A 24,880-nucleotide genomic window follows, 5' to 3' on the forward strand; every position below is an offset into this window, starting at 1 on the left:
GGCATGCAGTTGCTGGGCAATTTTGCCACAGTTTCTTCTATTATTTTGAGTAATCTCAAAGGAGAGGCAGTAGCACTAGCAGTGCGAATGCGTCTTCGGGATGTTCCGCTGCTTAATAAGGAGCGGGAGCTTCCGAGAATAATAGCCGAAACGTATTCTAGTATTGGTCGTGATAGCCTAGGGGCTAGACCACAAAAACCCCTGTTACAGGGTAAAAATAATAAAGATAATGCTAAAAAGCAACAACCTGAGGGTTCGAAAAAGCGCTGGGAAAAGAAATAGCAAACACCTAAGAAAGATGGTGGGCAGTCTCCGCAACCGGAGACTCCACAGAATAAGTATAATGTCAGGAATAGGGATACTTTGAAGACGCCTGATAGATATCAATATACTGATACACGCCAATCTCGTTCCTTTCAGGACTCCTCGGAAAAGAAGTGAGAGAGGTGGGCGGTCAGAGCGGAGGACGGAGTACGTGAAAACGAGACAGGATTCACAACGCTCGGCGGAGGTTTCTATTAAACAAAAAGAGAAACCGCTGCAACAAAAACAGCAATTTAAAAAGAAGAAAGTGGCAGCTGTCTCAGTTAGACATGCCGCTCAAGAAGAGAGTTCTCTTGACGAACAAGATGTGGGCGTTAGCACTGTTAGACAGTGCGGTAGAGGTCACAATAGTTAGCCGGAGTCTTCTAGAGCATCTGGAGGTGAAAGCAACTGATGTCTTCATACAAGTCGAGACGGCGGATATGCGAGTCTCTGATCCTGCTAGAGTATATGAAGTGACTCTGCGATTGGAAGGGGACATTGACCGTATTATAAACACCATTTTTTGGGACCATGTGGTAAAATGATATGATGTTCTGCTGGCCGAACAGGATTGTCCGGTTGGGGAGGAGGTTATTACACCTTCCTTTTCACCTCTTGTTCCAAGAGAACTAGCGGAGTCCTATAGTAAATAATGGGCTCTAGCACAGGCTCCCGCCTTGTATAGAAATAACGTGGGGTGGGACAGACAATCACCTTATCATGTAATTCCGATAAAGGGCGAACCTCATCCACAACAGCAGTATCCTATCAAATTTGAAGCATTGGTTGCTGTAGACTCGTGCTCCAGATTTGTATGGGTATGGCCACAAGGCTCGGCTGACGCTCGAACTGTTATTAAATATTTGCACATCTTTGTCGATATATTTGCAGTTGCAGCTTTTCATTCGGACCAGGGCCCTGCTTTTGCCTCTAAGGCATTCAGGGACACCATGGCTTCGTTGGGGGTCCAACTCCAATTCTCGTCTCCATTTCATCCCGAGGGAAATTCTGTTGTGGAGCGTTTAAATCATGATTTAAAGCAGTCCTTAACGGCCAGAGTTATAGGTACGGGTCGTGGTTGGCTAGCCCACCTATATGGAGTACAGAGAGCACTTAATAACTTGCCTAGAAGGTCACTGGGGGGTCGTACTTCATATGAGTGCCTGTTTGGAACACAAATGTATGTTCCTGATCTAGATGGTCCTGGTGTGGAGGCGGCAGATACGCCCTTTGACATAAATGATCGTGTCACTGTTTTGTAGGATTTACAACAATTCCGTGAAGATAACTCTCCTGCCAGTGCTGCCTCCTCGGGAATTAAGGATGAGCCAGTAACACCTACTGGTTGGATACCCAGGATTGGGGATCTAGTGCTTGAAAAGGTCGCAGTTAAAAAAGAATTTGGTCCTTCTTATCGAGAACGTGTCCCTGTGTTGGGGGTGAGCGGCACGAGAACTGTGATTTTACCGCCGCTGCGAGGGGCCAAAGGCAATCGCTTTGTTTCCATTGATAATGTCAAGTTACAACATGTGGCCGATTCTGCACAGCAGACCAAGAGGGACACCCAGTAGTTCCGGAATCCCTCTCACTACTGGGGAAGAAGTCCCGCTGCAGGTGATTTTCACCGACACTGTTTCCTCTACGAGCTTGGGGAGGGTGGATGATGATCTTGCGATTGTTCCACCGACGGCGATTAATATGGAATATTTTGATCAAATTGCTGTACGTTCTACTGACGTTTCTGAACATGTGGTTTATAGCCTGCCACGGCAAGAGCCTCCATCTGCTTCTTTGTTCACAGTTGCACCTTTTGCTAGAACTGCATCTGGCTGCTTCAACGACACTGATAATGATGTGTCTGGCTCCTCGTCCTCAATGTCTTCTGTCCACGGTCCACGACGGCTGCTGGGTTGGCTTAAACGCACATGTTTTGTTTTTCCTTGGAACTATTTTTGGCTGTTTTTGGCCGTGATGACTATTTTATTATGGTTGGGATGTGTGGTTACTTTTTTTTCTGATAATACATGGTCATTTTCTTCCTGATCGATCTGACATTGAGCACGTGGAGACTGTGTTAAAAACGCATTTTTCGTCTCATATGGTTCGAAGAGACTTGTCCACTGTAAAGATTTCTGCAATACCAGTTCCGGATGGAATTGTGTGGGATAAAGTAATGTTTGATATATATGGTCCCACTGAATTGATTCAAATACCGTATGTCCTCAAATTATCAATGAATGATATTGTTATACCTGGCATTGTTTCTGATGATTGGGATGTGAAGACAGTAGATTCTATGCTAATGGATTTGCAATATTATACTGTCTATGACGATGAAGAGGCTTACCAATTTAGAGATAATGATGGTGACATGTTTTGCTACAACTATTATGGACACCATTTTATTCATAAAGCTAGTAGCCCTAAGCCCATGTTTAATTATGTGCAATGGGAACATTGCTCGACTCCTCCACAAGGGAGTTCGAAAAGGTAATATTATAAAATTGCATATTTTTCTGGCCATGATCAACGGAATGCTAAGTCCTACTATTTTAAAGTTGCACCGTATTCTAATAAGCAAATGTTATTGACCGATACTAAATTACTGTATTCAAATTTGTTTGTATCTAAACTTTTGGTTGAGGGGTATGAATACTGGTTTAAAACTGTTGACTTAAAAAGTGTTTGGGGTTCAAAAAATTGGCAAATGCAAGGCAGGGACACGTTATTTAGAGCATGTATTATCCCTGAGCAGATGATTTTCCTCAATGACACAGTACAACAGACTAGCTGTTTGGGCTTAGCGACAATTAGGGAGTTGACTTTGCCTAGTATACCTGTCCCTTCTAATTTAACAAATTGGCAGCACTATGTGAATGCTACTTTTAGTGACTTTTCACATTGGGTCCAGAATGGTATGCTTAACACTTCATCGTTACATCCAGGCGGGTGGTTATTATGGCCTGTAGACACTAATGTGTGTCATCAACGTTTTGTCACCTCTTCAGGGGGGTTCAGGACTAGTAAGGCAGACCCTCGTTACGTATCACCAGAATTGTCAGCAATGGTTGAAGTCATCCACGCTGGATGCAGTTAAGTCACATCTCACGTTACTGTCTAATGATACTGATGTACAAGATTTTTTGTCAGGTCCCAAAGTACCACGGAAAAAAAGGTTCTTATACGAGGTTTATAATGAGATTTGGAAGCTTTCACAACAAGAGGCTGCAGCCCGGTTGAGGCAGATTGATCAGGAAAATCTGATGCAGACTTTGTCTGTTGTTGATAATGGCATGCATACCCTTTCTGACCGTGTTTACACGATTGACAGCATTGTTTCCTCTGCCATTGACATTATTAAATAGGACATGTCTTCTTTATATCATGGGCAGAGTCAGACGCGGTCCATCATGCAGCTGAGTTGGACTCTTCAGATCTTGAAGGCGGGTCGCGTTCCATGGCAGCACGTTCGTGCCAGAGAGATCTTTATCTCTTTTAATTTGACTCGTCAACAACAACTGATGGCTAAAAAGGAAGCGACATATGTTATGTTAAATATTGAGAAATTAGAGAAACTGCCATTCACGGTAGCTGAGATTACGTCAGCTGAATGGTTGATTCATGGGGTTATTAATTTGCCTATCTCTACTTTGCAATTTACTTTGTGTTTGAAGCACATTCCGGTGGGTAGATATGAGCTATTGGGAGACAGTTACATACACGAGGTGTGGGACCTTCCCTTTCAGTACAGATGTGTTAATGGTTTGAAGGAGGTTTTTCTTAGCGGCAGCGAATGCGAAGTTTCTGTCAGCCATTCAATGGTTTGTAAACAGCTGTCCTTGCACGGGGCGTGTAACGCTTCGATTGCTAACTTAGCTTGTTATCTGAAGGGAGTTCCAGTTCCGGTTATAAAAAATACTTTCAAGGTGCTTTCTAACGGCAGTTACATTGTTCTTAACAGCGAACGCTGCTGTGGCATGCGTGCCGGAATAGTTTACATCGTCGTTGTCAACAAGGCCGTTACGTGCTGCGGGAATGTGTTGTTTCCCCCCACTCAATTTAGGGAGGTAGCGGACATCTGGCCTCATATTGCTACTTCCAAGGTTGATTTCGACAATTTGAGTCGACTAAAAGCTTTATTGTTTCAAAAGCATGTGGCCCTTACATCTGCTAGCGAGACCTACGCACTTCAGGTGGCAAGGTCATCGGCGGAGATACAGTCCCTTTTGAATACTAACTTTCCAAATCACTTCGGTGAACTTGTGGGACGTATATTTAATGCATCCAGCACTGCTGGTATTGCACATTTTTTCAAAGTCGTTGGTGTTGGTTTTGCTCATGCCTTCTCTTCCATATTCGGTTTGATACCTTCGGCTATACATTCTATTTTCGGAAGAATTTTTGGGGGTTTCCCGATTACTTTGGCTTTATTGGCTGGAGTCTTGCTGTTGTTGCTATTTTTTCGCAATGGCTGTCCCGTCACGATGAGATCCTGTATTGCTGCTCCCGTCAGCGCAGCTGTGTCGTGAACGCATGATGCAGCATTTTGGAGCGACACTCCTGGGACATTTGGAGTGTGACTGGTCTCTGTCATTCAGACCGGTTTTGGATTGTGTGCAACCCGTGTTTCGATGCCTTTGGTGCTCGTTTGAACATGCACTGGCTCTCTGTCTCTCATTGCAGCGCCCTCCAATGGTCGATACTGATCTGTTGATGTTCCCGATTAGGGCTCATTCCCAGACTTGTGCACTACGGATGCGCTTGCTTCGTGAGGCAGTTTATGAGATTCTCTTCCTGGGGGAAGATGGTATTGTCTCTTTCATAGGCCCTGCACGGGGTGCCGCCCTGAATGGTTTTGGGGCTTTGGATCACACCTGCTCCATGGTACTTTGTGGCGTGGATCTTCCGATATTGACATATATCGAAGTGGAGGAACTCCTGCGTTCTATTGCTTCTATCTGACGATTGGATTTTTACGAAATTGACACTATATTGAATTTGGCTTTATGATCACATGTTACCTAAATTTATGACTTTGTTGTCTTCTCACCTTGTCGAAATAATTGTTTTAGGTATAGTTTATATTTAGGGCATCCTTTTATATTATTGGAACCACTTGCTACCGACAAGGAGAGGGTGTAGTGTGGTTAGTTTTACGTATTCATTGCGCTTTAGCTTCAGGCTTTAGGCCTTTGTGCACTTTGCCCTGAATATATTTTATTCATTTGCTGACAGCTTAGAGCCTCTGTGCACTTTGCTCTATATGCTTTTTATTAGGCTTCGTACTGTTATTTTTCAAATAACCAGTTCTACGGTGTTGTTTTTTATTCATATCACACTGTTTTGCCTACTTCAGCACTGGAGTTCTCCATAACATATTTACTCTGTGCCTCTGTCAAGGATACAGTCTGGTACATTGCCGATAGACGTGGTAGGAGTTTAGACTTGGCATTCCTGCGTAGGGACATTTTGTGATCACGATGACATTTTAGTTATAAAATCACTTCCTTGTCCCAATACACGCAAGAGGGAGATTCCGACCAGGGAACCACAACTAGACGCTGACTGCCTCGTTGCAGATGCTGAACCAAGATCACAGGTCTTTGCTCAGGTATGAGGGCTGATGTCTCCACAGTGATTCTAATAGGCAAGCTAGAAGCTTAACATGCTGTGCTCTAAATAGAACAAGCAGATGGAGAGTAGAAACTGTTAGACAATATGATAGCTTTGTTCTTATATTTTACTCTCCTGGTGACTATTTCAATCCTACTGTGTTGTATCGTTCTGGTTATTGCGGCTCACGCCTTAATATCTAAAATACAGTTGTTTTATTAAAACATTACATAAAACTTATACTGTCTTTGTCATTTGTATATGAGATCATATTGCAAATAAGAGAGTTGGTTTGGATCTGAGTAACCACGACTTCCCTGAGAAGTTCCAAAGATGTCATGCGCTCGGCTGCCGAATCATTCCTTCCACATGGGAGAAATGAGGCACTGCTAGTTAGCCGGAGCAAAAACCGGATTTAGGGTGACAGAGTTCTTTACACGTGGGTCAGACTCAGTCCCCCACACCGTTATAGATGCTGCTACCTAGAAATCCAGTAGTCTCATTTAGAATAATGAGAGCCCACGCGACAGGATCTGATCTAAGTTTTATTGTTTGCGAGTTTGCTGCCGGCTAAGTGTTATCGCACCTGTGACCTATCAGTCATTAACCTCAGGCCTAGGTCTCAGAGCCTGCCTGACCACGTACCTACATGTCAGGGTTGACAGTGAGTTCACAATGGGGGAATCTAATAGTGGTGATGTAAATCTTTGTATACAAATGTACTGCTGAGTGCATCAACATTGATCAATTAAATATTAACACTTTTGTCTTGTTGACTGGCTCCTAAGTGGGTCAGGCTTGCTGAATCCAGAGTTCAGTTCCACAACAGTGGCCTGCTTCAGCTCTGGGACGTAGGGAAAACAGTGTCAAGGCCTCAATGTCAACGGTGAGAAGGGTGAAGCTGTCCTCAATGGCTTCCCTTTTGATGTTGAGTGGAGCTGTGCCTGGAGCCTTTCAGCAGGTCCATGACTAGATTCTATGAAGAGTGCCATATTTTTGACCCCAAATGCACTATTCTCCAAATAATAAAAAAATTAGAAAATCCATTGCCGGTGTGTGTGTGTGTCTACATAACACAACCTTAACCTGTGGCTAACATTGATTACACTCCCCTTCCAGCCCCTCCCCTAATCTAATTAGGGATCTTCTATCTGGCTAGAGGTCAAGGAAATGGTGGCTGGCCTGAGTCCTCTGACCTCTGTTCTCCTACATTTAAAGGCCAGCCCTCTTCCTCTCACTGGCTTCTCCAGTAAATCTCCTCCTCCCAAATGCCTCTATTGTTTCAGTCCCAGGCCTCTTCACACCTACTCAGGGAGCAGCTTGGCTCAGTCTGTAAGAGGTTGATACAGGGCTGCTTCAGGTAACTTCGGTATAGTACGCTCTAAAGCTACTTTCCTGTAATAGCTATAATGAATTTAACCTTGTCAAGATGTTGAATTTATTGTAACCATTTTTTTAAATGATATATCTGTTGGAAAGTGGTTTATTAGTAGGGGTTGATAGTTACCCATCACTAGTAATAAGGCCGCAATCACAGCATTAGTTCTAGTTAAAGTCTCAGTAAATTAATATCTTGCTCAGCCCTTGGTAGCTTGCAAGGGGCAGGCAGGCTTAAGTTAAATGACAGGTGTGTAAAGCATGTGCAAACACCAATACATTAAATAAGTAACACATGACATACAATACAAATCCCACACCAATTTATAATAATAGGAAACATTTTTATCTTTAAAATTACACCAAAACGAATAAAATCCAATGTAGAGAACCAGAGATATTATTTTTTTAAAGTGTGCTTTCTAGTGCCTACAAACTAATAGTGCCAACGAGGCTATCTGATCGCTCTAGACCAAGACTAAATCATAATTTGAGGTGGCTGTAATGGAGTCCTGTCGGGATACACTGAGCAAAAAGGCTCAGTCAAAGTTTTACCTTCGGACTTAGCTCTTTTTCTACAGCTTTTTGTCTTGGCTTTTTGTCTTGGCTTAGCAAAGGTTTCCAGTCAACTCCTGGAAGCCCCATCATTGGGGAAAAGCTTTGGAGCTTCAGCGGGATGTACCTGAAATTGAAGCTGGGTTGTGGTTGGAAGCGCGCCTGGTCCTTAGTAAGTAAACTTACAAGGGGACGCGTATAGGTCGATGAATCTTTTGAATCGCATGGAGTATCCTAGTCATGTTGTTATCATTGTAATCAATAATTAACAAAACATCTTCTCTTGAATAACCACAACTCAGTGAAGAGTTAAATAATTTTTATTTTCCTTTTGAATACAATTCTAAATCATCTGTTAGACCAAGCTTTATTCAATTAGTTCAATTATCATTTCGTCAATAAAACATCATCTTATGGCTTGGAGAAAACATATGCTTAAATGCACCTTCAGACGCCAAAAGAATACCAGCATTAGTAGCAGGGTTCAGCCACTAGCTCGTCAGTCATTTGTCACTGTCAATGTCACCCCTAACAGCCTACCTAACCAAGATTAGCATCAGCATGTGGGGCTTCATGCAAAACAATTTAGAGAAAAAGCATTCCTTTGGAAAAGATCTAAGTGAGACTTCTATAACCAGTGCAGTTGGTACCTAGAAGGAAAGGCACAATTAGTCAGTCACATTTTCATAGCTACCTATCCACAGAATGGATCAGCAACAGAGTCAGTCTTTGTCTTCAGGTCGTCAATTAGTCAGCCACGCATCAGACTCTGAGTATGAGCCCAATAACAGAACCTCCAACAGCATCTCCTGATGTCATCAATTCTCCCCTGCCATCTCCCGCATCTGAAGTTTTAGCCCCTTGTCATGACTTTTTATTAGGGTCTCCTAGTCCATCCCCCCTAATTCCTAATTGGTCAGTCAGTCAGCAGATATGACTTTAACCCATATTATTTGTTTACCAAATCTACTATTTTCCCTATTAGTCCTTTTACAAGATGCGGATTGGTCCGCTCTATGATGTCCTCATCATCCGGCTCTTCAGGTATCGAAATTGTTGCGTGTTCCTCTTCAGTCAGTGCCTTCATTGTTCAAGTCCTGGGAAAGTACATCACACCTTTCTTTACCAACACTTCACAATTCTATCTCTGCTGTATTTTGTCTTCTTAAATTTTCCCTATAGATTCTTCCTCTAGGTTGTTCTTCCCTCCTCTGATTATTTTTTAGATCTCCTTAATGCGATTCTCTGCCATAATTTACATATGCTCCATAGTCTTGATATACAAGCAATCACAATTAATATTCCCTGTATAATTTTCAGTAATATCCCATTCCAAATTTGACTAAACCAATTACCCACTGAAGCAAATCATTTTCCAACCATTTCCCAAATCCTTGGTTTGTTCAATTCTTTCAAATCCTTACTTGAATTAGTTAAGTTAGTAAGTCTCTTATCTCCTTATCGTTATTGGGGATATGTGAACAGCAATGCCTAGCATTAATCATCCTACAGACTCTGCCGTCTTTCGCTAATAATATGTCTAAAGCAAGCCTATTTTGAAGCGTCAGAGCTCTATCTGCAGCTAATTCAGTATCTAACAGGAGTATTGTCCCTGTAAAATTCGTCAGCATGTTATCCACAATAGTAGACAACTTTCGTATCTTGATTTCATTCAAAATAACTCCACTGCACCAAAAATATCTCCCACAATTGCAGAAGAGTTTTCCCTCCTCTGTCGCTTATGATGTAATTCAGTCACTTTTGGGAACTTCGTTAGATCATCTATCTGATAAATTTTAGGGAAAACTATCCCCAAATAGCATGTCCCATACCATCCTCTAGGAAGACGGTGATCAGCATTAAGTCCACAAATATAGTAGGTCCCAGGAATTGCAGGAATCGCAGGGTCCTGACCATTTAGCATAAAGGTCAATTTACTCTGAAACAGAAACACATGCCTACATTCACTCGTACCCACAAACAAAGTGTCTGTACGTGATTTTGGCCTATATATAAAAAGCTTCCCTACATGTAACTCATCTAAAGCTAACTTTCCTTGTGTTTTAATAGCAGTGTAATCATAATCATTCTTATAAGTTCTCTTTTCTAATCCCTTCTCTAACTTTTCCTTCAATGCCTTTCTCCTTTCGTCCGTATGCCCTATAAAGCTCTTTTCTAAAGGTGTAAGTAAACATGTTAAATTATTCTTATGAATGTATGCAGTACCAAACGTTAATGTTGGTTCAAAGAAGCATCTAACTAATACTAGATCATGCTCCTTAGCTATTCTACTCAAATACCTAATAATGGGAACAAATGGAAACACTAAATCATAATTGGAATAAAAGTATTGTATATACTCTTGGTTATAGAATCTTGTTAGTAGCAAACTACAGCTTAGGCCATATGTTAATGGCAGACTATGGTACTGTGGCTGGTTGACACAAGGAGGACACAAAGTCAGCGAATTACTGGTTCAGGTGAATTTTATTTTGTTTGTTGTGCAAGACAGGTATTCAATAGGATTATGGGTCCTATTCTGGAGACTGCTGCGATTCCGGTTCTCTTTTCCTTGTCTCTCATCTTCCAGGGCTACTGCGAGGCACATGTGAGGAAACACAAGATAAAGCACTGGTACGTAGGATATCCTAAATACAGGTTTTATCTTTCTCTTTCCGTATGTCCTGTCTCTCCTTTCCCCTGTTGTTCTGTCTTTCTTTCTTTTTCCTGTTTTCTATTCCCCTTTTTGGGCTCTATGCTGTGGTGGGATGGGTTTTCTTTTCACTCGCTCTCCTGTTTCCTTTTCCTTGTTGCCTATTTTCTGGTTTGCTCCTCTGAGACCTCTCTCTTCCTCTGTTAGGTCTTCTGCCTGTCCTGTTTAGAACTTCCTCCTTTTGCTTTTCCTCTACTCTTTAGCTGCCTTCGGTAGGTTTTCTCTCTCTCTGACTGTCCTTGTCTTTGCATTCTCCACTTTCTTACTGTCTTCTTTGTATTTCATCTTCTGTTCCCATTTTCCTTCTTCTCCCCTCCCTTGTTGTGTAGCCCCACCACCACACCCCCTTTTTGTAATGTGCCAACTGAGGTTTTCACTTTCTCCCCCCACCTCCCACTCACTGGCCTTTTGGGTTCCGACATGCTCCTCCCTCCCGGTCACCCAGGTTTTTCCCCTCCCAACGAGAGGGACGCACCTGGAGTAGCCACGCTTCTCCTGAAGCATGGCTGGAAGTTGCGTGGGCCCTCCTCACGTTAGGGCACGGCTCCTTTGGTTCCTTCGTCTCCTTTCGCTTCTTCCGCTCCTTCTTCTTTGCCTCCTTCCATCTCAGTTCTCCCCCCTTGTACTGCCAAAATGGCGCGAAGTCCCTGTCGCTGCCCCTCGGACCCCGGAAACAGTAGGGGATTGGCCAACGGACCTTCCCCTTCCGGGTTTGTGAGCAGCAGAGTCAGTCCGTGCCGCCTCCTTGGACGGGTCTGTTGTTGTCAACAGCCCGTCACAGGTTTATAACCCCTTCTTCCACTGAAGAAGGAATTTGCGTACATACAAGACAATTCCTTGCATCCATCATTTCAACATACTCACTCAACAAGCGATAGAATACGTAAGAAGAAAGCTCTACTTGAGCATTAGTATAATCATGCAAGTATTTCTCATCTAACTTGAACCTTTCTAAAGCTGTTAATGTAGTAGTTTCAGGAACAGAAATAATAGTAGCCTCTTTCATATCATGAATAGACATTCCCACAATCATTATTGTAAACATTATTCCACATATAACTGCCACTCCAACACTCAAATATCTACAATATCTAACATTCCTAACTTGGTTATTTAACTCAGCCATGATCTGTAAAGAATCAGAAAGCATAAGTAACTCTTAGATAAAGTTTAACAGAAAAAATCAAAAATGAAGAAAAATATTTCTCTTTTCACAGTTCAGTTTCGCCTTCAGGAACCCTTTTTCCTTTTTGTCTCAATCGATTAGCAGCTTGTCACATCCGGTTTTCAATATCTCTTCTGATTTATATCAACAGTCTTTTTTGAGATTTTCTTTAGATCAGCTCAACAACTCATTCTTTTGATTGCCTTCAGATTACATCAAAGTACTGACTCGAAACTTCTCTATCAAAACAAAGGAACATAAACTTGTGTTGCCATTTATTTGCAGCTGCGTATGCCCACTCAGGACCTGCGTATCTTCGACTCGCTATTCTCTTTATTTTCAACCTATGCTCACCACCAATTCTCCTTCACTTAATTCTTCCTTTCTCGTAGTATCCACTTCTTCTTCTATTGTTTCATTAATGACCAATTCCTTCTTCTTTCTGATTTGTGATTCAGTCCAATTATCTCCTTTTCTCATTCCTTCTGTCAGTATTCTCCTCAGGATTGGACTCTTTTCCTTTTCTTTCTCTATGTTGTTTTCTCTTGATGGACTTGCATCGGGTTCTGGAGAAGTCGAATCACTTTGGCTTTGATCCATCTCAACTCTTTCACCCTCTTGATCTGGCACTCACTCTGTTTGCTTTCCAGCACCGTCTGCTTCTGGGAGAACCCCTGTTGTGCTCGGTTATCCTGCTGTATCCGTTGAGATAGGCTCTTGCTCACCTTCCTGTAATTCTTCACTCTCGTCTCTTACAGGGGTAAGCTCAGGCTCAACCTCGTGTTCAGTTTTCTCTTGTTCCAGTTCAAGTGTAGCTATTTGCTTCGCTGTTGTTGGTGCTCTTAACAACACTTCTTCATGATCTTGCGGACTCGCCACTCTCTTTGTATGACTTGCATGTATCCAGTTCGGCAGTCCTGCACACTTTACAGCTGTCGTAGTTGTTAGCACCACCTTGTAGGGACCTCTTCACCGTGGTTTCAAACAGGTCTTGCAAACATGTTTCTTGATGACGACCCAGTCTCCAGCTCTCAGATTGTGACCTTGGTCATGGATGGGTAGCAGGGTAGTGTCCTGCACCTGCCGAGAGAAAGAGCGAACCACATCAGCCAGGCCTTTACAGTAGTCCAACACCATATCCTCTGTAATATTGACAAATGCAATGGCTGGAATTGCTGGCAATCTCATTGCTCTGCCCATGAGGACCTCATGGGTCTACAGCCCTGTCTTCCTGTCAGGTATGTTTCGCCTTGACAACAACACCAAATGTGTCTGGCCATTTCAGATTGGTAGCTGCACACATCTTGGCAATTCTTGATTTCAATGTACCATTAATTTGTTCCACTAGTCCTGATGCTTCAGGGCGATAGCTACAATGTAAATTCTGCTCAATGTTTAGTGCTGCACATAAGTGTTTAATCATCTCGTTATTGAAGTAAGTTCCCCTATCTGATTCTAAAGGGATTGGAAATCCGAAACGTGGTATTAACTCTCTAAGTAACAGCCTTGCTACTGTGAGACTGTCATTCCTTCGTGTGGGGTATACATCAGTCCAATGACTAAAGACACACACAATCACCAGCACGTACTTCAGACCACCATATGCAGGCATCTCAATGAAATCCAATTGCATTCTGATGAATGGACCTCCTGCCCTTCCACTGTGGCTCAAATTCACCACTGTCCCTTTTCCCACATTCGGTTGCTGTCAAATTACACATCAGTGACATACTGCCTCTGATGCTTGTCTAAAATTCGGATTGAACCAATCAATCTTGAACAATCTAACCATGGCATACCTTCCAATATGTGCCTGGCCATCGTAGTACCTTGCCAAATATTGGGCAGGACCATCTGACCCTCCTCAGAAACCCAAATTTCATCAGGTCTTTGGACACACTTTAGCTTAACCCAGAGTCGTTTTTTTCTTCTTTGTCAACATTGTCAACATTATCCTACAATGTTTTCAATTCTTCCAAAGTATCAATCACTTTTAATGCAAAACTTGTGCAAATATTGTCTTCCTCGGGCATCAGTTCCCATTTGTCTTTAAACGATATACAGTTCAATGTGCAAAATCTTGCAACTTGATCCACATATCCATTTCCCAATGAGATGTAATCCTGCGTCTTTTGATGTGCACTGCATTTTACCACTGCAATTTTTTCAGGTACCTGTATTGCGTACAACAACTCCTTTATTTTGTTGCCATTTCTCACTGGTGTTCCAGTAGAGGTCAGAAAACCTCTTTGCAGACCACAGTTAACCAAAATCATAAACAATTCTAAATCCATATTGACTGTCTATATAAATTGTGACTCTTAATCTCGCGGATACATGGCATGCCCTAGTAAGAGCTACCAATTCTGCCACTTGTGTAGAATATACACCTCGAAGCCAAGAAGCTTCTAATGTGCCTGTGATTGTGTATCCTTCTCTCAATGTCCTTGTTCCATCTCTGAGACATGAACCATCAACAAAGACAATTTGATAATTTTCCTCCAATCGTGTCCCCCTAATATCAGGCCTTGGTTTTGTACACAGCTCAGTTACCTCAAGACAATCATGCTCAATGTCTTCCTCTTTTTCAATTTCGACAGTATCACTTGGAAGCAATGTTGCTGGATTCAATACTGCACATCTTTTCAATGTTACATTTGGAACACCTAATATGCTCGTCTCATACCTTGTCAGTCTTGCACCAGTCAAATATTCCGTTTTCGTCCTTGTCAGTAAGATTTCAACAGAATGTGGTACCATTACCGTCAAAGGGTATCCCATGACCACCCCCTCACATTGAGAAAGACTTTGACCAACTGCGGCTACTGCACGCAGACAACCTGGTAAAGCTACTGCGACTGGGTCCAAAGTATCTGAAAAATAGGCTACTGGGCGATAAGCACCTCCATGGACCTGTGTGAAAACAGACAAAGAACAAGCATCACGTTCATGACAAAACAATGTGAATGGCTTTGTATAATCAGGCATTCCCAACGCTGGAGCTCTGCACAAACTTTCTCTCAGTTCAGTGAACGCTTTCATCTGAGCTTCATCTAGGGTAATGGGATCTGTAACTTCCTTATGAGTTAACTGCTGCAAGGGTTTGGCAATTTCAGAAAAATTTGGAATCCACTGTCTACAATACCCTACCATTCCCAGAAACATTCTGACATCTCTCTGTGAAGTTGGAGGACTTCTCTGGAAATTCATGGTAATTCTTTCCCTGGCGATTCTTCTTGACCCTCTCTCAATCTGATGTCCCTGGTATTTTATTGATTTTTGACAATACTGTAGTTTTGCAGGTGACACCTTATGTCCTGAATTTCCCGAATGATTCAACAGGGCAATCGAGTAGTACCTACCCTCGTCCCTTGTTCTGGATGCAATCAGCAAATCATCAATATATTGCACTAGAGTCCAATGGTACGGTATTTCCAACGACTCCAGATTATTTTTCAAGATCTGATTAAACAGTGATGGTGACTCCGTATACCCTTGTGGAAGCCTGCACCAGCTGTAGACTCTGTCCAGAATTTGAAACTAAAAAGAAACTGACTATCCTCATGAAGAGGCACAGAAAAGAAAGCCTGTGACAAGTCAACCACTGTGAACCACTCTGCATTGCAAGGAATCTGAAACAGTATCACTGCCGGATTTGGCACCATACGACAACACTTGACCACCAAATAGGTCACTTTTCACAAGTCCTGCAAAATGCGCACTTTCACACAAGGCTTCTTTAAGCCCATTATTAGTGAATTACATAGACTGTTCAACACTCCCTTCAAAACCCCTTGTTTTAGAAAATCTCCAGTTATTTGTGCCACCTTCATCATAGCATCCTGTGGCATGTTATACTGTGGAAGTTGCGGGAATACTGCATTCGGCTTCAAAGTGATCTTAATCGGTTCCACTCCTTTAGTCAAACCCACTTCTTTACCTGTCCAGTCCCAGACATCTTCTTTCACTGTTCCCTGTAAATCCACATGCAATTCTCTCACAGTAAACATTGGGAAAAACTCAATCAATGGGTATTCCTCATTAGCATTGTTAAATACCGTTTCAGCCACCTGTTCTTCATCGTCGCTATCAGTTTGTACTTCTATTCCAATGCCTGAACAGTTAATGGAGCACTTGGTCTTACACAGTAAGTCTCTTTCCAGTAGGGATACTGGAATCGAATCACATACTTTAAACTTATGTAGTCCCTGGTAATTACCGATCTCAACCTGCACTGGATCTCTGATTGGATTTGTCAACTGTCTGTTTTCCACTCCCACAACTTGAACTGTTCTGCCTGAAAGAGGTAAATTTCGGGACTTCCACACTTCTTACTATATAGTGTGTAGCTCCTGTGTCCATTAAAAATGAGACCTTGTAACTCATCACCGTCCCCTTCACAAAGGGTCCTCTCTGATCTGCTTCTAAGGATGCTGCAAGCATACACAGTCCTTTATCCGAACTGTCACCCATTCATTCTTTGTTTATTTCATCCTAACTGTAAAATGGAAATTGGTGTACTGTGTCATTACTTCTATCTTGTTTCTGACCTGTGACCTGCTGAGTAAGCATCATCTGTTGCTGTTCCTTCAGGGCTTGAGATATCTGCATTTGCTGTCTATGTACCATGGGAGCCTGCTGCTGTATTGGTTGCAACTGTGTTAGTTGTGCACGCAGCACTTGCACCTGCTGCATGGGTTGGAAATTCTGTACTCTGTTCTGAACTTTGGGAATAACTCCTTTCAATCTTGGGACTTTCACAGTTTGAAATCTACTGACATCACCACCTTGCTGACTAACACCATCCTGCGCCATCAGCGGACACTCCCGCTTGCAGTGTCCCACGTTTCCACACAAATCACATGGTAACATCTTTTTCATTACCTGCACGTCATTCTGAACTACCACAGTACCCAAATCCGGACTACTCATCATGTCCATTCCACAACCTCTACCTCTCATTTGAGGCTGGAACATAATAGTTCTCTGCTGCGGAGGAATTGGTTGTACTAAAGCTCCTTGGACTCCTGTCTGAGCTGCCTTTATCTGCATCACCATTGCTTTTTCCTTCAGCTTTTTCTGCTTCAATTCAATCTCATCATTACAGTATCTTGCATACTGCAACACCACATCAATCGGTTTTGTCTGTCAACAAATCAAATGCCTCTTAATCATGTGTCCTACTTCTGGTCTCAAACCTTCAACGAACCTGAACACAAAATGCAACATGACTTTCAGCTCAATTGCTTCCTTTCCACTGTACTCTTTGAATGCTTTCAACAATCTCTCATAGTAAGTATGGATCGACTCCTTAGTTTCTTGTACTGTTCTGTCAATTCCGTGCCAATAGATTTTTTTAGGAGAAATTCTCATCTTCAGGAATTCAATCACCTTATATTAATGTTTCTTCACCTCAGGTGAGTGTGCACCCGTTACTCTATCCCTTTCCAGTTTACTTGTTGGCCAATCCACTGCTCTCTTACATTCGACCCACAAGTCAGCTGGAACCACTATCTCCAATAATGTACTTAAGCATTATTTGGCAGTTTTTTCCCTCACCAGGGCATAAAAAATATCCTGTATCATGTTCCTTCTTATAGTTACAAGGCATCCTACCCTTGGAGCACTTAGGGAAAACCTTAAGGGTGACTTACATCTAAAAATAAGATAGTTTTCAACTTTGGAAGTAATCTTAATTCCAAAGTGAAATTTGCAAATAACGTACTTTTAAAAGCAGCCTGCAAAGCAGGGCTGCCTTTAAAATGACAGCAGACACTACAGCAGTACACACTAAAGTGCTTTAAATCAACTCCTGCCCTATTATATACTAGAGACGTATAGGTAGGTTGTCATAGCCAGTTATAATTATGTCTAATTTGCATATTACTTTTACACATAGCACTGGGTCTGGTTAGTAAAGCAAAGGGCATAGTCAGTCAGTAACCACCAGTATCAGTCAAAAAATGGGGGTGATCAGGGTAAAAATTATGACTTTCTCACAATATCTAACTAGCTCCAATCACAAGTTAGACTCCATTACAGTTGATAAACCCTTCCTGTGTAAACCTATGGGGCTAGCAGCACTACAAAAGGGAAAAAATACTTTTGCTGTTTTTCCTTGCCTGGGCATATAAAACATATTTTATTTTTCCCCTACTTTTCATAACAATGCACCCTCCCCTTGGGGCACCAAGGGCAAACCTTAGGGATGACTTATATGGTGTAAAGGAATGCCTTGCTTTAAAATGACACCAGCTATCATAGCAGTGCACACTTTAGTACATTAAGTCAACTGGGGTCTCTAAACCTACATGGCCTACCAGATACTTGGGACTTAAAGGTAGGTTGTCTTTGCCAATGAGAATCATACCACTTTATAGTATACCTTTAGAGCAGAGAGGAGTGTCAGTGGGCCTTGTTAGCAGAGCCACATTCAGAGTCAGCAACCACCATAATCAGTCACAAAATGGGGGTATCCAGGGCAAAAAGGATGACTTTTCTACACTATTCCCTCTCCCCTTTCAAGTGATGCCTTAGCAAAATGTTGTGCTGCCCAGTGTGTGGTGAGGCTGGGGGAGGCGAATGCTACCAAAGCCTCAAGCAGTACAGACATTAAAGAAAAGTGTGACAAATGTTCTATTACCTGAAGGGGAACAATTACATTCCCCTCATAGGCCCAACTGCAACCCCACCCAGGGAAGGAAAGATCAACAAAGGTACCCATATTTGCTAAACAACTGCCTGGTGTCTAGTCAGATCTCTGCTTGTGGTTCACAATGCACATATGATTGACAAACATGGAATTGTTTGAAAAAGGCACACATGAAAAGGGGGATAATTCTCCTCTTTCCAGCAAAGTTCCCTCAGTTGCAGATGTGGTTGCTGAGGGAGATACCCTACAGGATGCACAGAGCTGTCTTTACCTGTGAGGGGAGTGAAGGGTGCTAATGTGAAAGTGATTCTGCATCAGCCCATCAAGGCTACACTGTGGTGCCAGCTTGGATAGCATGAATGGGTCACCCAGTGCATTGTAGGAGTTAAAGAAGATACCATTGGAATATGCTAAACATCACAGTCTTGTTTGGTTTTACAGCTTGATACGAGAGCAAATATTATTTGCTCACTTTCACCCCGCTCTAAAATAATTGAAAGCCATGTCAACACTCATCTGACATTTTATTTAGAATCAACCAGCTAGTGAATGAAACACAACGGGCTCTAGAGCATCTCACAGCACCAACAGAGCACTTCTTGCTGTATTTAAGGACATCAGAACAATTGTGGACCATAGCACTGTTCTTCCTTAGTCCTTTTGAACTTCTATGCAGCCTTCAACACTATCACCCATTCTGTGCTCATGCAATGATTGCTTAACACAGGAGTCCCTGTTTGTGCCTTGGAGTTGATCAAATCATTTTATCAGAAAAATCCAACTGTATTTCTTTAGCTCCCTATTGGTCAGAGGATTCCAACTTTCCTTGCAGTGCTCAGTCTTACACTTTTTAACGTTTCTATAATCCCCTTGCAATACTGATCAGATGTTTTGGCTTTTCCTATATGTTGTATGTTGATGACAACCAGACTGTTGTTTCCATCTCTGACAAGCTGTCGTTACTCTGTGTGCATGAAGGCAGAGGTGGACTGGATGAATGCCAGCCTTCTAGACATGAATTCAGATACAAACCACAATTATTTTGTTAGTCTCTAAGTTTACAAATAGTATGGAAAGTGGTGGCCTCATGAATTAGGCCCCTTACCATTCACCACAATCTGTTCCAAAAACCTATGGATACTGTTTGATTCTGCGCTTTAATTTACACACAAATAAAAATAGTAGCAGCGAAATGTTTCAATCTACTTTGTTTTATCCATGAAAATCTACCTTATTTGCCAGGCTTTGAATAGAAAACTGCCTTGCAGATTCTAATTGTGCCGGTCTTGATTTTATCAACTCCCTCTAAACAAGTCTCCCTATTTATCTCCTGAATAGACTCCAAAGCACTCAGAACGCTCTTGTCACGTGTTCTTAATCATTCTCGTAGGTCCCCTGTCAAGCGTCTACTGCCCACTCTCCAGGGGTTGCCCATGCAGAGGGGTTGTTATTTTAAACCCCTGAGCTTAAATTACAAAGCCATCAAGGGCACCAAACATGCCTATCGGTCTTCCGTCTCTATGCTTTTTGCTAGTTTCTACATTTCGGAGAAATGGGATTGGTGGGCACTTGTTCTCCCTCCTCAAGGCTTGTGTTGGACTATGCAATTTTCAACAAAAGTCTGCAAACATGGCTATTTCAATAATTTGAACTGTTTGACTCCTTCTCATTTTTAAGCACAAGGACTCCCCTTTCTGTGGTGTCACTTTAGAAATTATATTCTCTCATTCATCCCATATTTATGCATTGTGAAAATTGTGTTGATAGTCTGATAATTATTTTTTATGGGGATTAAAATATTGTGTTGATAGTCTGATAATTAGTTTATATGGGGATTAGACCTGTAATTTGCGTTTAAAACATTTCTTGTCTTACTTCACTAAAACTAATATATTTGCATGTTTTGCCTTTTTTGAGATCTGCTTAATATGGCTGACAAAGTTAGAATCAACATTTCCAAGAATAAATCAAAATAGTATTAACTAAGAAACATTGCATTAACACAATTGAATAGCAATTCATTGCTGAATCAAATATATGGATCCGTTTACGCTCATTCTGCTTTTTATAAAGTGTTTACTTTTGACATTTTTACACCGTTACTTTTGGGGTTACCTGATCACCCCTCCCTCACCTTTTTACATTTGGTGCTAATGAAGGAAAAAATCCATTATTCGGTACATGACCTACATGCCTCATTCCTTTCTTAATTTGAGATTTAAAGGTATTACGAATGACTTCGGCATTGCTGCATTCCTAAAAACATTGTCCAAGTTTTATATGACTTGAATCTGTAAACTTTTGTGATGCTTTGTCACAGACAACATATCGTGGTGTGTAACTTACTGTCTTTCTCATTGAGCTAATACTGCATATCTATGTTATTCTTAGAAAAGCCATTTGACATGCATATTCGACATGGGTCCGATCTGCAAATGAAAAGGAAAATTCTCCTTAAATGTTTGTATAAACGTTGTGCAAGCATTGAAGAAAGTATCTGGTACAGAGGAGTGCACGACCCCACACATGGTTTAAATACCAGACTTCATCTTTAAATAATTGTAATTCATCTGGCTACAACTTTATCCCCAGTGTGAAGTAAATGTGTCAGCATTTATTGTCACCTGTCCAGCACCAGATTCATCTGCCATGATCTTTCTATGAGTAAGCAATCTGAATTTCCCTTTCTCTTCTGATGGTTTACCATACTGAGGCTTGCTGGTCTCCTGTAGACTGTCACCTCCTACTTCTACGCTTGTTTAATGGAGTTACTTCTTTATCTATGCAGAGAGCTGTCAGTGCTCTCAGTACTTTCATATTTCATTCCAATTGAATATGAACCAGCATCTTGGACATTATAGGTATTTCCACACCCACATGAGCTGTATCATGTTTGTGCAGATTATACTTACTTTGGATAATAAAATTAAAATGCCAGCGAACACCATTGATATATATTAATTGCCAACGCATTTAATACCAAGTACATAGCTGTTAAACAAAAAACAAAAAAAACTCTTACGTGACTTGATGTTCCTTTGGACTAGCAAACTTGCTGTACTTCCGAAGATCGTCTTTTTATTTACAGGTACTCATACATAGCTGCTTAATATTTTGTGCATATATTACCACAAAGAAGCTGTTAAGTTCAAAAACAAAAGGCAACAAAAGAGAGCATTTTTTTATTTCCATTTCATAATGATGTTTGTAAAGCACGCGATTGCCCAAAGGAGTCTAGGCGCTGATGTCTGCTAAATGCTTTGTTATGTCCTGCTAATTGAGCAGTGTAGTCGTGAAAAGCTAGGTTTTAAGTTGTTTTCTAAACCAGAAAAAGTTGGGCCTGTCTTTGAAGTGCCAGGGCATTTTGTTCCAAAGTTTACAGGTGGCGTAAGCTTCTGCCACCCCAAGTCGCTTTGTTAATGTTAGAAGTCTCTACTGTTCTTCAGGTAGCTGCGTGAAGGGCTCTCCTAGGTGTGTAGCATTCGAATTTTGATTTAAGGTACTCGGGCCTGTATCATGAAGAGATTTGTGGGCAGTACATAATGCCCTAAAGGCTATTCTCTTCATATTAGGAAACCCGTGTAACTCCAACAATGCGTGTGAAGCTGATTAAAACTTTGGGCCTCTCAGTAAAAGACAGGCTGCTGCATTTTGTAAAATTTGTGGTTTGTTCAGAATTCGTTGTTGGGTGCCCATTGAAAGTGCATTGCAGTAAATGAGTCTGGAAAACACAACAGAGATGATTACTGATTTCTGAGCTTGTTTATTTGTTCTGAGAAGGTCAGATTTACATCAAAATTGACTCATACGTTCCTGACTTTATGGACCAGCATGGGAAGGGGGGCAAATTTTGGGGCCACTAGGATGTATTCCAAAAGGAAGTCTGTCTCTCGAACAAAAGGAAAGTTTTCTCTCAGGTAAGTCTCATCCAACTAAATACCTCAGTCATACAGTTATTAAGGCATATGGCAGTGTTGCCGACATTGTTGAGATTGACATCACAATTTGCATATCATCTACATACAAAATTATTGAGAGTCCAAACGGGTGGATCAGCCTGGCTAGGGGAACAACATAAATATTAGAGAGGGTGGAACTCAGAAAATGACACCTTTGGAACGCCACCTGGCAAAGAAAAAGGTTACAAAATACAATGTCCCCGGGAGACAGACTGCTCTCTGTGTGAGAGAAAGGAATGCATCAGTTCGAGTGCTGATCCTCTGATACCCATGGCATCTAAGTAATTTGTAAGTCCAACAAGATCACTGCAGCCCTTCCTCCATTGTCAACAATTGGTCTAATTTGTTCAGTAGCAGCTATCAGCTACATGCTATGATTACTTTTAAACCCACATTGCACAGTGTTTAATACTTAATTTTTATCTAGAATGCTGGACAGTCCAAAATTAAAATGTTTTTCAAGAATTGTGGTTGCCATTGTTAAGGGCGAGATATGACAGTAGCATTTTTCCTCATAGTGGTCAAGCAAATGTTTCTTTAACAGTGGATGAATAGGTGCCTTTTTTCCAGACCTTGGGAAACTCGTCCTTAAGAATAAAACAATTCAGTAAGTTGGTAAGAGGGACTGCTACTGCAGCTGCTATGTCATGTAGAATTGTAGGGGGACAGGGATCGGAGGGAGCTCCAGACTTAGTGAATTCTATTAATTTGATCACTTCCTCTTCTTTAAAAAGAGGAAACTCACTGAGCTGCCTCTTCCTGGTTTTTAGTGGTTCAATATTAGGACCGGCATGGATAATATTGTGACTGACGTCTAATTCACAATACACTTCTTCACCCTTACTTAGGAAAACTGTTGCCAGCTTATCCCACAAGGATTGACTGGGGGGTCATGGGTTTAATGATAGTGGGATTAAAATGAATCTTGACAGTGTTAAATAATTATTTGGTAGAGTTTTTGCTAGTGTGTTTTTCTCTGAGATAATCATGTTTTTGTGTTTGAGGATACATTGCTTATATTTGTTTCTTACATCAAGACTTTAATTTTTCCTCGACTTGTTCTCCTGCCTGTGGCATTTTTGTTTGGGTAAAAACCAGGGAGCGGTTGATTGATTTCTATGGTTTTTACAAATTTGAAGGGAGGGACTAGCTTCGTAAATGTTTGATTAATCAAGATGGAATAACTGGCTGTTTGCAGGTCAGGATCATTTACAAGAGAAAGTTGCATTGTGTCTAAAACAGCAATGAGTTTGTCTTTATTAATTTTGTTCCATCCTCGCTATTAAATGGACAGGCTATTTCTCCTAATATGCTAGGAAGAAGGGGTTTGTGATCAGACCATGTAAGTGGGATTTCAACTTCCAGCTGCAGGTCTTGGTTTCTTGAGAAGGTGCCCTGCTAAGTGTGTGGCAGTGTTAACCATTTGTGTAAAGTCAAACCAGGTCAACTTACCAATGAGTTGTTCCGTTTCTCTATTGGATAGATTTTCCAAGTGAAAAATAAAACACAGGACACTCAGTCACTCCTGCACTCATCTGCATATTGAATGGGTCTTCCTGGCTGGAAAGGTGGAGGGCCTGACACTTACATTTCAAAGGCTAGTGGCCTGCTCTCTCACAGTGGACTGCCAAACCCCCTACTGGGACCCTGGCAGACAGGACTGCACTGGAAGGGGAACTTGTGCACTTCAAAACCACTCTTTGAATTCTCCCCCACTTCCAAGGCATTTTTGGTTATATAAACTGGGTCTCTGACCCACCAACTCAAAAACTTCCGGACCTGCACCAGAACTCTGTCAGAAGACCTGCCTGGCTGCCCAATGGACTCTCCGGACTGCTTTCCTGCAAAGGACTGCTGCCTTGCTGTTGCCTTGCTGGCCTCTGATTGTGCTGGAAGGACTCTGCCTTCCTCCCAAAGTGCTCTCCAAGGGCTTGGATTGAGCTTGCCTCCTGTTCTGGGGTCTTAGGGACTACCAAGACCTCCATTGCTAGCTTTTTGCTAGTACACCGACTTCAGTGACTTCGGAACGACTACAGCGACGCCACAGCCTGTTCCCGCTCTGTGGACCTCACTTCATGCACCGACTCTGGCCTGCAATGCAAGTTCAATGTCACTGTAACTCCGTTGACATCACTTAGGGTCATCGCAACACTGTGAAGTCGGCACATCACGCCCTGACTGACCGGAACCAGCACCCCCGCAGGATCACAATGAATCGACACAGTGGATGACAATACATCATCTCCCCCTGCATCTGAACGAAGCAGACGCTGCATCTCCACCTGCCTAGCAGCGCGGAACCAACACTTCTCCTCAGACGTTGCATGGGACTGATGCCGCACTAACTCCTCCAATGCTTCTTTCCGACTCTGTGCGACCCCCTTGTTCTTTGTTTTCCAAAGGTACTGTACCTGGGGAAAGGTGTGACTCCGTGACTGGCACTGGTGGTGTCAGATTGTTGAGAACGACTCCATCAATGACACTGTGATAGCCCCACTTGGAGCTATTGTGTTTTCTAAGCACTTTAGTTGGATTTAATC

The sequence above is a fragment of the Pleurodeles waltl genome, chromosome 1_2 (genome assembly GCF_031143425.1).
Source record: "Pleurodeles waltl isolate 20211129_DDA chromosome 1_2, aPleWal1.hap1.20221129, whole genome shotgun sequence".
Lineage (NCBI taxonomy): Eukaryota > Metazoa > Chordata > Amphibia > Caudata > Salamandridae > Pleurodeles > Pleurodeles waltl.